The sequence below is a fragment of the Anser brachyrhynchus genome (genome assembly GCF_964034855.1).
Source record: "Anser brachyrhynchus genome assembly, chromosome: 6".
NCBI lineage: Eukaryota > Metazoa > Chordata > Aves > Anseriformes > Anatidae > Anser > Anser brachyrhynchus.
The window spans coordinates 26221076-26237104 of record NC_137700.1 but is presented as its reverse complement, the minus strand read 5'-3'; the positions used below and the strand labels follow the sequence as shown (position 1 = coordinate 26237104).

Here is a 16029-nt window from a genome sequence, read left to right as displayed (position 1 = left end):
AAATCTAAAGAATAATCCCATAATGCTACAAAAATCTCAAATTGCACCAAATCAAAAAGTTTCGTTAAATATTAAAAAACATTTTTTATCTGAGAAAGGTCTCACACTAGGATAGTTAAGCAAAACACAGTGAAGCCTGATACCAAATTTCAGAGTTTGGTCCACTTTTTATAGTAAGTGTCTGCAAAAAAAAAAAAAGTAATTTAAAACCCAGGACCCTGGTGACTGTCAGAAATGCACAGCTCACAGCACCCCAAAAATCCACTGGGTGATGACTCTCAATATCCCCTTCCCCTTCTTGGCAGCCAAGATAAGCCTGTTCATTAAACAGTCATGCCAGTCAATTTTTTGAAATGCTTAAAACAAGGATTCCTTTACTTCCCAGGTAAAGTAACATCAGAAGGCTCTCTGATGTTATATGATCCAAGCAGTGGAAGGCATCTCCTTTCTTCTATGAACTGGTTTATCCCACAAATTCTAGTTAACCCTGAATTCAGCCACAACCTCCTTTTTTGTGGCTCACACTATTCTGTCCTTACAGGCACTAACAACAGTTCCTCAGAAACAAAACACTGTGCCAGGCTATCTACTATTTTACCTCTGTCCCTCAAGCTATCATTTTCCTACCTATCATTGCCAGGTCCTTTTAATTGTAATTTTAATTCCTTCCTTGGGAAGAAATTCGCTCTTCATAAATTTTGGCACAGCACTTCATACAATGGTGGCCTAATCTGTTTGTGATGACTTGAACCAAGGACTGTCAAAAAGTAATATACAAAGGAGTTTTAAAATACTTGTCAGCTTAGAGAAAGTTGAAAGCTGTTCAAATAACAAGTTGTATTTCAGTAGGACACAGTCCTTACTTTTTCATCAATAAGTATAATTTCAGCTTGTTTCAAGAAGGTATGACACTATTACTGCCAAAGGAATTTCTTTAATTTATGCTAAAACATAATTTGCCCAAGCTTATTTTTAGTTTTGAGTATGTTAAGTTATACAAGGCCTTTCTGTGCAGTACAACCTCTCAAAATCATTATTTCTGTCTCAAACATGTAACAGCATTTATCTTTGCTTTTGTTGGAAGAGCATTTCCATGCAGTTCAAAAGTGGACACAAAACTAATTTAAACCCTCTCTCATGTACCCAATCTTCATTTTTTTTCTGTTTTAAAAAAGTAGCTTCTAAATATCTAATTGGAAGCAGTTTCTTCTCTGACTTGCATATGCCACTAATGAAGTCAAGAGAAAAGAAGCCCAGATACCAAAAAAAGATTGCTTTTGAGTTATTGTCTTCTTGGCAGGGAAGCAAATGCTCCCCAGCCCAAGAGTAAACAGAGTATTTCTGGTTAGTCACAGACAAAACAGTTGTACAAACTCAAAAGAGTAAGACCAGGGTAATTATCTCAAAACAGCAGCTCATTGATAAGGACCAAATCTAATGAGTTTCTACTAGCAGCAGCAATAGATATACCCTATTGTCATTCCTAGAATAAAAGATACAAGCAAACAGCTCTGCTCCTTTTTCTTCCTTGTGCTGCAGTTCAGGGTGAGCTTTGACTGAAACTTTTGCTGTTTAAAAATGATCCTACCGCAACAAACCAATTGCAGATCATGCTGCAGTTTCCTTCAACAGCTAAATCTGTTCCCTCCACTTTCACAGAAAAAGTCTCTTGACATACCTGGGCTCCTGGATTCAGCAGCTCCTCTTGCATTCAACAGCCACATCCAGAGAAGTGAGCTTTGTTGCTTCTGTCCTATTACGCATCTTGGTGAGTGCAGCAGCTCCCACTCCGCTCTTTAAACTTTCCACTGTGAATCACTTGATTAGCTAGCTGCTGCACTTATTTCCTGAGGAAAGCAGAAGTGGAAAAGAGCAAATGAACCACATGTTCAGGACCCACCAAGCGCTCAAAGCAACTCAATTCAGTTGATGCACAAACCTGGCAGGCATCGCATCCCTCTGTCTGGATAAAGAGTAACCAGTTATTTCCCCTCCATACCATATTCACAATGAAGAGTGTGTCTGTGTGGTGGTGGTGTTAGTTTTGTTTCTAAGTTTAATGTTTTGCCAAACTACTACAGGAATACAGCACCACAAAGCTCACACTCCGTGCAACATATGTAAAAAGCGCTGTCAACAACTGAGTCCTTCCTCAAATGCAGTACCCTTAAAATAAATATACTTGAACGCTGAGGTAAATACTCAAGCCCTTGACCTCTCTACTAAAATGGCCAAGGCAGCTATTCAAAGAGGCAAATGAGTACTGTAAACTGCACTGACAACAAAGAAGTCTTGATTAGCCATGGGGTGGGAGAAGACTACTTCTCAGTTGTCTGTTTGCTTTTATTGTGCTTCCCAATTACATACCTGAAAGGCTTTATAATTGTTTTTTAAGGTGAGGGGATGTAAACATTTTTTACAGAGGAAAAATAAGAATGTTCCTAAACTGTTTCTCCCAGAGAATTTTACTGTGATCTTGAGAATTAGTGGGATTGTGGCATTACAGTAACTGAAACCTAAGGGGATTTTCCTCTACATAGTTAAAGCCACCAGTTTTCTGTTAATATATACTTCTCCCAAAAGCCTGAAAAATTATCCAGGAGGAAGAACGACTTTCTCTTCCAGCTAAACTAGAGCAGTACCCAGACTGGAGACTCCTGATGGTTCCAATGGTATAAGCGCCAAGTACTGAAAGGTCTGATTTCACTGTTGGACAGGGTTAGGTCATGAGAACAACAGGAAAGTGATTGCCTATATAACATGGGGATCTCCATTAATGCAGTGATGTTTCTAGCACACAACAGTCCCAGTAGATCGTTCTCAATCTCCTTGTGTGACACAAGGTCACACTTGGAGCTACCCGCACACAGGGGTGGCTCCAGTGAATGTGACATTGGGGCACTGGCAAGCTCAGCTGAGAGCCACACATGCAGGCTTCCAGGCAGCTCTGAGCACATGCAGAGCACAAGCCCACGCAGCCTGCATTGGTTGTGCCAACGTATCCACTGTTTTCCTGCCTTAGGCTGTTCACATATTAACCAATACTTTCCCAGTTGCAATCTAGCCAAAACCAGTTGTGAGATGAACAACAAGCACAGAGACACTGAAGAGAATATTAATACCATCCAAGAGAGAACATTGTTTTCCCCTTCCTAGCTCAGAAGGAGCCTAAATGTTACCACTGCTGCTCCATTTCCCCTTTTATTGTCAGTTCACAATCAAGAAATGAGGTCACTTGCAGCAGCACCTCTATGCTGTTCAATCACAGAGCTTTATTTCCCAGGAGCCTTCTCCTATGTAGTGGTGCCCCTCTCCATGGACGCTCTCGGGCCACAAGCAGCCACACAGTCATTAGTAGATTTCTAATTCATGCAGCAGAGGAATCATCATTTCTTTTTCATTCTGCACTATCTGCTGATGGGGCTGAAAGTGGAGAGTTTCAACACGCCCTCCTGTTCCATCTCTGCTTCACTGGAGCAGAACAGCTGTAACCAAATTATCTGTAGTAAAAATAACTCAAGAAATAAAGACGAGCTAAAAACTAATGTAGTAGGTCACGGCACCACAACTCCCCTTGTCAGTTTGTACCATTTACATTTACATCCCCTTGCACCATGCCTTCACCCACAAGGAAGAGGAGGAACAACACTTCCTTTCTTAGGCCTTCCCTCTGTCCAGTTGAGCTGATCCAGAATTAGTACACTTTGGGGGACAGATAGGTAGATATAGGGGCATTTCTTTTCAAGAAGTTCTGCACTTCACACCCAGCACTGTCAAGAAAGTCACCTAGATACAGCTTCCCCACACACATACAAGCACCGAAGTCTGCGTAATCCAGGACGGCCTCACAAGACCAAATTATCTCTGAACATTTCCTGAGCCTGTTCAGCATGCCAGAAAGCAGGCCTCCCAGTTCTACAAAAAGGAAAAGTTAGCTGTATTAAAACAGACCCCAAAAAAGTTTTTCTGTACAAAAGGAAATTCTCCCCTGGCTGTCATCCTAATGCTGCTAGCTCCTTCCTATCATATACCTTTGCAATAACACTAAGCAGCAGCAGGCGATCTGAGGCAAGGGTCTGTGGATAACTACCAGACCCACCTGTCTTACAGCACCAAATAACATCCCTTACACCAATTCACACGAAAATTTTCTTCACTATTCCTGCCTCGAAACACAAGAGGAAAAACCCTGTTCCATGCCTGTGCAGTACAGGCAACGTTTTCTGCTTCACATTCATAACCTTCGATCAAGAAAAAAGGTGGGTTAGACACACGCCTTTCAACATTGCAGTGTCCAAAAGTTGGGCCAGCTGCAGGTTTTTTCACCCTTTGCCTTTCTTGCTAAGGCATTGCTCCATTTCACTTTCCTCTCCTCTCTTCAGTGGCAGAAGATGGCAGTGAGACCGCAGAGAAAGGCAACACACACACACAAAAAAAGAAAAGCCAGAGGCAACAGAAAGCCTGTGAGGCCCTGGGTGGTGGTGGCCGTGTGGCTGGAGGTGGCCTGGGCCGTGAGGAAGGAGGCTGCCCCTCAGGCTTGCCCACTGCAGCACACGGCCGGGCCTGAGGGGGTCTGCGGCTGTGGGCAGCACTACCAGCCCTGGGGAAATCAGCAGGGCCGTGCTACGCAGACAGTAGTTTGCATATTTGTGTGCCTGCACAGGTAGCTGAAGTTCAGGGTTAAGGTAAATGGAGCTCATGCTGATGAAGCCATGAAGGCGGTAGTGATGTGCTGCTGCCAGGCAGCCATCCTCTGCATGTGGCCGGCCTGCGCCCCTCTGACCCGAGCATACTTGCTCTGAGTTAGGAGGTGCTGCTACACCACTAACTACGCTGACACCATGATGACCAGAAGCAGCAACTTGCTGAAGTCACACTCCAGACTCCTCTCACAAAAGCTGTCCATTTTCTTCCCTAGATGTCTAGGGGACTCCGTGAGCCACCCCCTGGGCCTCCCAGCATACAGGCTGGATCTTGGCAGCGATAAGATTTGGAGTGGCAGTGTTGTGACATGGATAATATCCACAACATGGATATGAAATATATGAAATTCTGTTGTTTCAAAGGGTTTCATTGGAAATTGGTACAAAATTCCCTCCATCAACAAAAGTCCGTAAATCAAAATGTGATTTTTGTATGTTTTTGTTTCAACAAGAACGAACCAAAGTAAATCCAATAGGCTGGGTCTCATAAGTCAGACTAGAGCAGTGGTTTTCAGTCTTTTCCAAGCTGTGAAATTCTGAAGTAGTTTCCTATGAACCCTTACAGAACAAATTCAAGGCTGCCACTTTTAAATCCCCCCTTTTCTTAGTTATTTTTTGTGGCTCCTTTAAGAGTAGTCAGGAATGGTCAAGAAGGACCAGTCCAGTCATCACTGGACTATAAGCACAGAAATACAAATTTAAACTCTAATATTTGGATTCTGTCCTTAAGTATATTCCACCAAAATTATTCCAGTTATTCCAGTTAGTAAAGCAATAGCAACTTAAAAAAAAAAAGGGGGGGGGGGGGGGGGGGAACCAGCCGTCTTTAGAAAATATTTTGTAACAAAAATTTAAAACTTTTTTTTTTTTTCCAGAAGTAAAAAGGATCAAATCTGAAAGTTCCTCTGGAAGTTGCTATTTACACTAAATGCCACCTACTGACCAGAAATGCATTGTGCATGAAAATTTTTAAGGTGGCTTGGCTAAACGCATGATGTTCACACTGGAAGGCATGCATATTCATCTAATGAGACTGAGGAAGTCAAAAGCCTAATGGAAAATATAACGGCATACCATTTCCCCCCTTCCTGTACCTCAGATTAACATTCTACTACATGATACAAAGGAATTCATTGTTTTCAGGAGTATTTGAATTAAAGGATCATGATGCAGACGTTCTGCAGCAAAACATCTACAAAATATAAAGGTAGATTTAAACACACAGCACTCATCAGAAAACAACACTCTCAGACTCAGACAAAAGCACACGGTATAATTACATAAACTTATTGACCAAGAGCTGTTTTCCAGGAAGATTTACTTATTCCAGTCTGGAGAATCAGCACCAAAACCTCTAGCGAACACCACTTTCTTAAAGTTTTAGAAATCTTTTCTTCCTTTTTAATACCCCCATTTGCTCTCAGCAAGGATTTTTAGCTTGCACAGCCTGCAGTAACTCTTTATTGTCAGAAGAAATAGGGAGCCTGAAGTTCAGGCTAAACAAATTAAACAAAATCCTTGCAAAACACGTGTGAAAGCAGACATTTTACATCTCTGATGTATCCCCTACTAACAACCTTTTTTTTCTTTTTAGATCCCAGTTCTATTTATGAACTCCCGCTCCTGACCTTGCTCTCCTGTAAGCTGCACTCCCAGAGGGACTCTGCATATATCCAGGAAGGCAGCTATCCCACAGTGATAACTACTCAGGTACCTTCAAATAGCTAATAAGCATGCTTAACAAGTCCTCAGACCCTATTCATGGGCAAACCTGGCTTTTCTACATTCTTCTAGCTCTCTGAACTAGACTCATGTACCTTCTCCACTTTTTACTTAGTGTTAGTACTTAGTATTAGTATTTACAGAACACTGCAATTGCACTTGATTGCTAGATTTCACTGTCACACAAAATTTTGGGCAGAAGCAATGAGGACAAACTGATATAAGCAGTAGGTTTGCTATCTGATATTCTTTTGTTTAAAAACAATCCTTGAAACTGAGTAGGTCCCTGGGAACTGTTTTCATCTTTTCCTAGGAAAGGACTGCTTTTAGGGTGTTCAGATGACTGTTCTAGGCTAGTAAATAATAGGAAAAAAAAAATCGAACAAGCTCTGCTTAACTTACAGCCAGATAGTACATTAATAGTTTCTTTTCTGCTAGGAGCTTAACCTATAAGAATACATAAAATTGCTGCTGCTGCTGCTCAGAAAAAAAAAATAGAGCTGAAATTAAATCGTTGTGCTGAACATGTCAAAATACTTTGTGAAAGAGAAAAGTTGAACAATAAAAAGCTCGTCATTAGCTGCATGATCATTTGTTAGCTTAGTGTATTCAGACCTTGAAAATACAGCTTACAAATTTGCAGTAGAGGCTGCTACCACATGGAGTAGAGGAGAAACTGGTAAAATAAGTTACCTTGCAGAGAGGCTCACCACAAAAAGGAAGTGCATCAGGCTCCTCAGCAGCTGCTTGTAAGATAGGAATCCCTTTTGCTGCACTATCATCCCAGGGCTGGAGAGCAGTGGCTCAGAGCTGACAGCCCAGAAAATTCTTTCTGGATGTCTGTGTGTTAGGATGCTAGTCCAGACACTGGGTCTTGGGCTGCTTCTGCTTGAGGTTATTGCCTCTTTGTGATCAGAGGAATGTGAATGGCAGGGCTCACATGGAGGTCTAAGAAGACTTACTCAGTATTTAGGGTTTTTAAGCTGCACAAAAAGAGACCAGTCTTGAGGTGAAACTTAAACCATTGTGTTGTAGCTCAGTGCATCAGTCAGTCACTACAACAAGCTTAGAGGGTAGTGGAGTTTCGTCTTGAAGGAAGCAGAAAGTTCTTTGGCCTACCTCATGAGAGTGTGGGATAAACATGCATTCAGAGTGTAGTCTGCAAGGTTTATGTCTCCATCATGTCAACTACATAGCAACGAACTTGTACCAGAACCTATGCTCAGAGCACTGACAGAGTTACCAGCATCATTACAAAAAAAATAAAAAACCAAATGGTCAAGGTCAGTCCCATGGCTTGTGTTTCATTCTCCACAGTTAGAGATGTAGCTCAGAGGTGGGACTCATCTGAAGAGCCTTCTTGAATGCACAGATGACAAGTGTACGATTAAATATTTAACATGGTCAGGCCAGGCTCTAGTGGTAGTTTTTATTTCTATTTGAAATCATTTCCATCGAACTTTTATATTTCTTTTATTTCTTAATTGTTGCTTATTTGAGAAAAGAAGATGAAAAATTCAGCCTGTCTTTCCCCCATACAAGCATGCCTCCAAGAGGTATTCAGAGCTCTTCCTTTCCCACGCAGCTATTCTGTCCATGCAGACCACAAATGTGAAACTACACCTTACAGCCTTTTAGCCCCCACCCCAGCTCCAGACATGACCTGTTTGCTGGCTCTCAGAGGTAGTAGCATCAGCAGCCTGCATTCAGAGCATTTCATGTGTTGGCACCTTCGCCTCCAAGTGTCACCAGGTGGCAGCACAGCAGAAGGGCTCTCAAGGTCTGATGCCACACAAAACCTAGAAATCATGCAAAGCTGCAAGTAGGCAGTTCATTTTCATGTTATAATTGCAGCTCCCATTGCTTTTCCTCAGTCTGTCTTAAATAAAGAGATAGGAGAGTACATCATAGAACAAAATATTATGACTTTCATTCCTGTATATACTTTCAGCAATTTGAGTTTTTATAGAATTACATTTCGAGCTTCTGGAATGGACACGTTTTGGTTGGGCACCCAGCAGAGAAGCCACTTGGAACACAGTGGTCTGTTTTGACCCTCCCATTCTAGGGGCACAGAAGCTGTCAGCATGTAGCAGAACAGATAAAAGATTATAAACAAAGAATGGAGCTTGGTGTGGTAGAAAATTGCTTGTAAACTTGGTCAACTTTGGCAAATAGTTTCAGAAGAAAAAAATCAGGGACATGTAAAGGAAGCTTTTTTTTAATTATTATTATTTATTTTTATTTTTTTTCCCAATACTTTTGAAGCAAACCTAGTTGACATTGTTTTGAAAAGGCAACTTGCATTTAAATATTGAACAAAAATGTAAGTAAGTTGATTAAATGTAAGTAAGATGCTGATTAAAGCGCCACAAAAAAAAAAAAAAAAAAAAAAGAAAAAGAATAGTATCCTGAGACAAATGTCATTTGGGGAGTGTTAAATCGTAGTCACATTTTTGGGAGGTTATTTTTTTGGTCTTAAAGAAAAAAATCCTATTCGCACAGTTCTGTTTCTATAAATCCAATAATAGGTTTTTTCAGCGTTATTACTTTCCAAGCTGTAAATTCCCTGCAGTAACACTAGCTTAGGAACTGTCTTCCTAAGGATTTAGAACCTTTTTTTTTTTGGTGCTGCAATATTTCTGATATTCAGTTGTGGTATCTCTCTGCAGACTCATTACACTGCAGCTGCTGAGAGTCTGTAAACATGGACAACCTGCACATGAGATCATATTTGAGAAGATACTCGTGTAAATACACAGCTAGGTAGTTCAAATAGGCATGTTCCATATATTGATATTGGGGAAGGGAACAGAAGGATGTAAATGTCATCTTCCAGGAAACAGGAATCGTTGAAAAGGTGGTGTTGATTACCAAAATGAAGAGCACTTTTATTAGGATTGTATCTGCTTTAAACTGAATGCTGATTTTATAAGAACGTGACTGCTAAATGATTGTTCCCCCATGGAAATGCTGGTATTGTTATTTAAAAAACAAAAATGTGTTTCACATTTTTCAGTTACATTTTGATTCAAGAGAATTTACAGGAAAAAAATTTCAGGTCAGAGTTTTGCTTAGTAAGTAAAACTACTTGTTTTAAATCCATTCTATAGTGCATTTTATTTGCATACATCTCTAAAAAATTATCATCTGAGTGGTCAGTATTATAATCTCTATTTTACAGGCTGGAAAACAGAGACATTAAAAACTGAAGTGACATAACCAGGGCCAGGTTGCCACCCAGTGACAGAGCCAAAGATACTATGTGGCCTCCAAGACCCAAGTCCAGACGTCATTAATATTTACAATTCAATTTTAATTTAGTTATTTTCTCCCTTTCTGCTTAAATTTTTTTGAAATAGAAAAAAATGTCACTATTAAAATAACATCACTTCTGAAATTTTTAGCTCCCAACGTTTTTCACCTAGCCTCCAGTTTTTACCCTAGTTTCATTTTGAATCAGATCAGACTGACTATGATTTTGCCTGAGACAGCAGGAAGAGACATATTCCTGAGGATGCCAGCCTCAGTACCCAGCGTCTAAAATATGCATGCACTGCTCTTTGGCTCCTGCCACTAAAAGAAATAATCCATTCTGCAACAATAGCAGTTAACATTTAAATAATGCATTTCTGTATTTCCTCTCTGAATCAAGGACCTCATTTCTTTTAGGCCCACAAATATAAGTGACTGCCCATGTTTCTGCTTTTTAATGCAGTTGATTCATGAGGTTCTGCAGCTCCTGACTAAAGAGTATATTCCTGTCACTGATCTCAAATGTGCAGGGAGAATCTGGACACGTAGAGGAACAGGTGAGTGAGAAAAAAATACAGTAACCTCTCCAGACATGTTCCGGGACTGTCAGAGCAATTCCAACAAATTTTCTTAGATCTGAGTGAGAGCAGACTGATGTCAAGATACAACTGGAGGCCTGGCTGTATAGACAATGCAGTTAGAATCAGAGACCTGGGCGAGACAGCAGAGCTACCTAGGACTTAGACATACAGCTTCCTTTCACCATGAAGTTTGAGGCTCTATGCTTTGCCTACATAATACAAAATCCAAACAATATGATTTACTCCAAAAATTTCTGATCCAGCAGGTCAGTTAAGCATGTATTTTGATGTAAGACAAGTGAGTATTTTCTTATGGTTTCAGTTATGCTAATCTCATACTTCATGCTAAAAAATTAATTTCCTGATTCCAGTATAGCAAAACACTGAAGTTCAGGGAAATTCAGAATTAATTTCATAGAGAAATTCCAAGAAAAGACTCATCTGTTTGAAAGAGGTAATGATGTGGGGAAGAACCTCAGCTGCTCTTTATCTGATCTGACAGATGCGATCGCAGTAGCAGGTCTGTTAGACCTGTGATGATATGAGGGTGTCAGTGAAGCAATGGTTAGAGAGAGAACTAGCATTTTGCTAGGCCAACAGGTATAGCAGCAGAAAACAGTCTTTCAGACAGACTCACAAAAATGGGGGAGGAAAGGAATCTTTGGAGGTTATCTAGGCCAGCCTTCTCCTTGGAACAGGCCTACTACCAAAACTAGCCTAGCCTAGCCATCTTGAAAGCCTCTGAATACCTGCTCTCTTTGTATCCGTCCCAGTATTTCACCATTGTCCTGGTGAAAAAGTTTTCTTAGTCTCCAAACTGAATTCCTAAGCTAAAACCAGGCAGGCATTGCTTTTTGTTTTATTATCTGCCACTACCGAGAAGCTCTGAGTTACATAGTCTTTGGAAAAATCGTTTAACTTGTTGTGGACTGATATTAGACCCCGTTAGTCTCTCTGCCAGATTAAGCAAGCCTCAACATTTTCTTCCTTGTGGGTAGCGTACCCTAGCTCTCTAACAATCTGAGTAGCACTTGTTCAGAAGTTTTTATTGTTTGTATTTATTGCATTGTATTTGTATTGTTTGTATTATTGTTGTTTATATTATTTATATTATTGTATTGATTTTATATATTGTTTTTACATTAATAATCTGTGTCTTGTCTGCCTCCAACATATGAATGTACATCACAAAACAAAGTTGGAAATCTTTTTCAGATAATTCATAATGGTCTAGACTTTCTTTTGTTATTTCTTCGATTGCATAATAACTTATTGGAAGTCAGACATCTCTGTTAAAGATTTTCCTTCTCCTTAGTATAGTACACCCCCTCAATATGGTCAGAGACCATTATGCTTATAGCAAGACCAGAAAAGGGCACATCAACATCTTTGATGTTTGTCAGCAGTAAACAAAAAAGAGGGAAAGAAAATACAAATTCATGTTTTCTTTATCTACCATGAAGAATAACACAATTCTCTAAATGTGTTTGCAGGTCACTTAAGCAAAATACCTAATACTCCTACTTGAGGGGCACACTTCCAAATTAAGTCAACTGGTTTTCAGGTATTTGCTACAGTAGCAGAAGAGGTCTTGTAGGGATATAAGCATTCAGCATGTTCATCACTGCAGAAAGAGGAAAAATTGAAGCCATCTTTGGCCATCAGCATTATGGCTGATTGTTTAGTTTCTTCCCCTACTCAGGTTTATGACAGCTGTATTACAGCCTTCTCTCAGGCTGTAGCTGCTGCTCTCTAGAGAAGCTCGTACAGCCTGAAATGAAAGATGAATGTTCTTGACCTACTTGTGGAATGAGACTAGACAGAAAGGAACACCGACTGCAAAAAATTGTTAAAGATACCCAGAAATTGCCTAGTTTCACTCTGCAAAACATTCAAAGTTGTTCTTGTTTATAGTCTCCACTTTATCCCATGTTCCTGATTGTATTTCTGTAAGATCATAGTTCTGTCCTCTCTTAGTAGCCTAGAAGTGTTTGGCACATTCACTGCCTCATCTGAAAAATATTACTTCTGGGAGACCCAAGATGCCGTTAGGCTTTTTAAAAAAAAATAAATAAAAATAAATAACCCAAACCTAAAGAAATTGCTCCATTTATGTTTTAGTCACAGATAATCTCTGAAGTTTTTCCTGAACTGTTGACTTTTTTTTTTCCCCTACCACAAAAATACCTTCAAGCTTTCAGGTGTTTCCAGAGCAGATCTGGAACATTGACCCAGCATCCTCCATCATGCATTATCAGCTTACCTAGTACTAGAGGCCATTTTTAAAGGTCCACATATTTCTCGCTGTGTCTCCTAAGAGTGCCAATAAAAGTGCTGATTACTGACAGCTGAACGACCAGTAATGCTTTTCGCCTGGAAAACCAGATGGCAGCATCCTCAAGAGGTTTTGAACTGGCGATCACTTAGCCTGGAAGCAAAGGTCATATCAAATTGAAATTTCTTCTGGTCATTAGATACTTCAGATGACATCTATTTACTGCTCAATCTTTTTTAGCCAGAGAATTTCCACAGTTCCTATACACATATTTATTCCAGCTTGCCTTGCAAAAGCAATGCTGCTGCAATTATTGATCTGAAAATGCATACCAGAGTCCTTTCTTCTTTGGACCCTTTTCCGTCAACTTCATTTTATACAGTAAGAGAACAAATTCTAGTCAACTGAAGTTGCAATCTAAACAAACTGGATCTGGTTTTCAATGGTGCCAAAGTCCAGGGTGATTAGATCTCGGGCTTTGATCCAGACCCATCTTGCTGATGAGTAAAGAGAATATATCAATCAGCTAGTTACAACAAGTCCTTGGCCTGCATATGGTAGCAGAAGATGAGGAGGAGGAAAGAAGGATATGCCATGTAGTAATTGGTGGGTGACAGCATGCTGCACATGCAGCCTGGGGAAATAGAGTTCCATTCAATGCCCCCCACACAGATTCAGCAACTTCACTGGCCCACGCACTCTTCCGTCGCAAGTACCTGACATGTTTCATAGCCTCTAGCCATCAGCCCTGGCGCCAGCAGATGAATCATATCTTCTATGAGTGTCCCCACTGCAATAACTTACTAACATTATCATCCACTGGATTTAGATAGTGTTTGCCAATCCCAGGTCTCAAAACACTGCATGGAGGCGGATAGGGCCTGGGGCTCAGTGTCTTGCATGTGACCAAGGGAAATGAGTCAGCATTAAGTCTGGAGGCTTCACCTCCACACTCTACTCAAGTTTTCTAACCCCTAGGCCATATCATTTGCTATCATTATGTGCTTAACAATCAATGGTAAACACTTGTGACATACCGAATGTTTTTTCCACATTCCAAAGAGGTGACAGATAATTAAGGAACACATTTATTTTTAGATTCACATAAGAAACAGATAATAACAGTTCTCTAGTGCTTGGTTAGTCAGCCTATTCCTATTTTCTTGCCCTGTAGATGGTTACTGCTCTGTGACACACAGCCATTCTGTATTTAGACCAGTGACTTCCAATAACAGGTACACACATGAATGTTGTTATCTCAAGCCATCAGGAAGGCCCCTCTTGCCTCAGATCAGTCATAGTTGTCTTAATTGCCTACAAACACACAGCTTCTCTGGTCTTTTTAAGAAGCCTGGGGAACTAGTTCATCTTTAGCTTAGCTCTAGAACAGGATAAGCCTCAGACTGCCAGGGACCAGCAAGGATCCCTAAAGACCAGAGAAGAAAACCAAAACACTGTGTTTCCCCCATCAACCTAGGCCTAGCCCCACATTTCTTGAGTAAGCAAGGGCAAGGCCTAAAAGTGGTAGTCAGGTTCAACTAAGAGCCTAGATCATCAAACAAGTTCATAACGATAAGGCAGGTCTAGAGTCAAGCCAGGAAGGCCACAAATTTAGATTAAGATTACTAACATCAAATGAAATACAAAGATCATAAGGCAGAGATGTACTCAAACTGAGAATCTCCTTGATAGATTAGAGTCAATACCTCACACATGCCAGCATAGCTAAGCTAAAAAGCAGTGTTCTTACAACCCAACCTAGATTAAAAGTAAAACTCCAGGCCTGAATTTAAATGGAACTCCTGGGCCTATGGGTGGAGGGTGTGACTGGAGGCCCCAGGTGAGACTAGTCAGGGCCGATAAGGCTATTAATGTACTTCAGGGGCCTGGTATAGGCATTTGTGATGATCTTTGTGGAATAAGTCTGTGTGCTGTGATGACCATATAGGTCTCTGTAACTCTTAGAACTCTTCCTATACACATATGCAAGGGTTTGGGGTTTTTTGGCTTTCATAGCAAGGGCACAGATAGTTTGCTATCTATTGTTTCAGAAAGAAACAATAGGTATATGTTGTTTAGAATCGCTAGTACTAAGATTTATACTGAGGCTCAGCATATGACTTCAGGTACTCTTAAGCTGGGGAGATCACACAGATGCATTTTCTGGTATCTCTGTTCAAATTCTCTGATCAGGTTATTCTTAAACTCTACTCAAAGATACCCACACCAAATAGGAGGGGATAGATTATGTCATAAAGCTGTATTTCCATTTTTCTCAGTTTCCATTTAGCAATGAAGCAGCTTGATACAGAGAGAATAAGCCAAATCAGCTGTTACTCAAGTTTTTTTTTTCTTTTTTTTTTTTTTTCCCTACTGCATGGCCTTTTACAGAGTTGCTTTTTATATAGGAGGGTGTATGTGTATTTGTTAAGAAGCCATACTGCCAGGTACATGTGTGGAAGGAGCATCTGGCTGAGGTGTGGGGCAGGCACAGGTGAAGAGGTGACCTGGGCTGCAGATGAAGCAGCACTTGAGGCAGAGCCAGGGCATCCCCAGCCATACTTCAAGGGCTGGGGCCCTTTGAGATGTGGTTCAGTGGTGGTGGTGCAGTTCAGGGACACGAATCCCAAGAAACTGCCTGTAGGATGGAAATTGGCTCCGAAACTTGCGAGCAACTTAAGGTACAAACCATTGAGATCTGTTGCTCCAGCTATCCTGCTCAGCGTATGTAGCTTGGTATACAGTCTTCAATGGTCAAACATTCCCATAGGCTCTGGTTCACCCCTGACACTTGCTAGGTTACCTTTCTGTTGGACCTATTCTCAGTTTTTCTTTCAGGAAGTACTTTAAATCGTCAGAGCAAAGCACTGCAGCCTTCAGTGCTGGAGATAGCTTCTTTTTTTTTTTTTTTTTTTTCTCCCTGACAGTTTATTTTCCCATAAAAGTACATCTGGGAGACTCAGATATGAATTTCTTATGCTTAATCTGTGGAAAAAATAGGAATTTTTTGACATCTAAAAAAAGATTTAAAATATGTTTGATTTGAAAATTGCTTTAAGAAGGGCTGATAATCTTTATGTCAAAGCAAAACATTTCAAAGAGGATCAAATGGAATGCTTCTGTTTACACTAAGTACTTTGTTTTCAATTAACCAAAAAGACTTCAAAGCTAGTATCTAGGGTTGAACGTGGCTCTTATTTGAGTGTTTTCATTTCACCCATGAACATGATAATCAATTATTTATATATAATATCCTTCCCCAGAGATGAAATCAAGCTCTCATGGTAAGTGACTTAGCAGGAAGAAGTGTCACAAGTTTCTCGTGAGGTTAGAAGTTCAGTTAACTTTGTTTCTTGCTATGTGTTACTGCACACACCTTTTGATTTCCTGCTCAAAGTGCAAAATAATGCAATCTAAACAGCATCAAATCAGACAAGAAAAGCTGAAAATATCGAGAGAGAAAGAGGTCTCCTGAATTGTTAGGAAGAATGAC

General features: G+C 40.4%; 1 protein-coding gene across 2 annotated transcripts in view; it reads right to left on the bottom strand.

Annotated features, from left to right (window-relative positions):
- Nucleotides 1–7268, bottom strand: part of WDFY4 (WDFY family member 4) — a 134873-nt gene extending 127605 nt beyond the window's left edge. The window contains exons 1-2 of one of the 2 annotated variants that reach the window (XM_080596959.1): nucleotides 7119–7268; nucleotides 1679–1847 (exon numbers count right to left, since the gene is read on the bottom strand). The gene's annotated coding sequence lies outside the window, so the exon portion shown is untranslated. Of the gene's footprint in view, nucleotides 1–1678; nucleotides 1848–1939; nucleotides 2115–7118 lie in introns of those variants that run through there. The other variant, XM_080596960.1, reaches the window with a different exon arrangement.
- Nucleotides 7269–16029: the final 8761 nt, after the last annotated feature.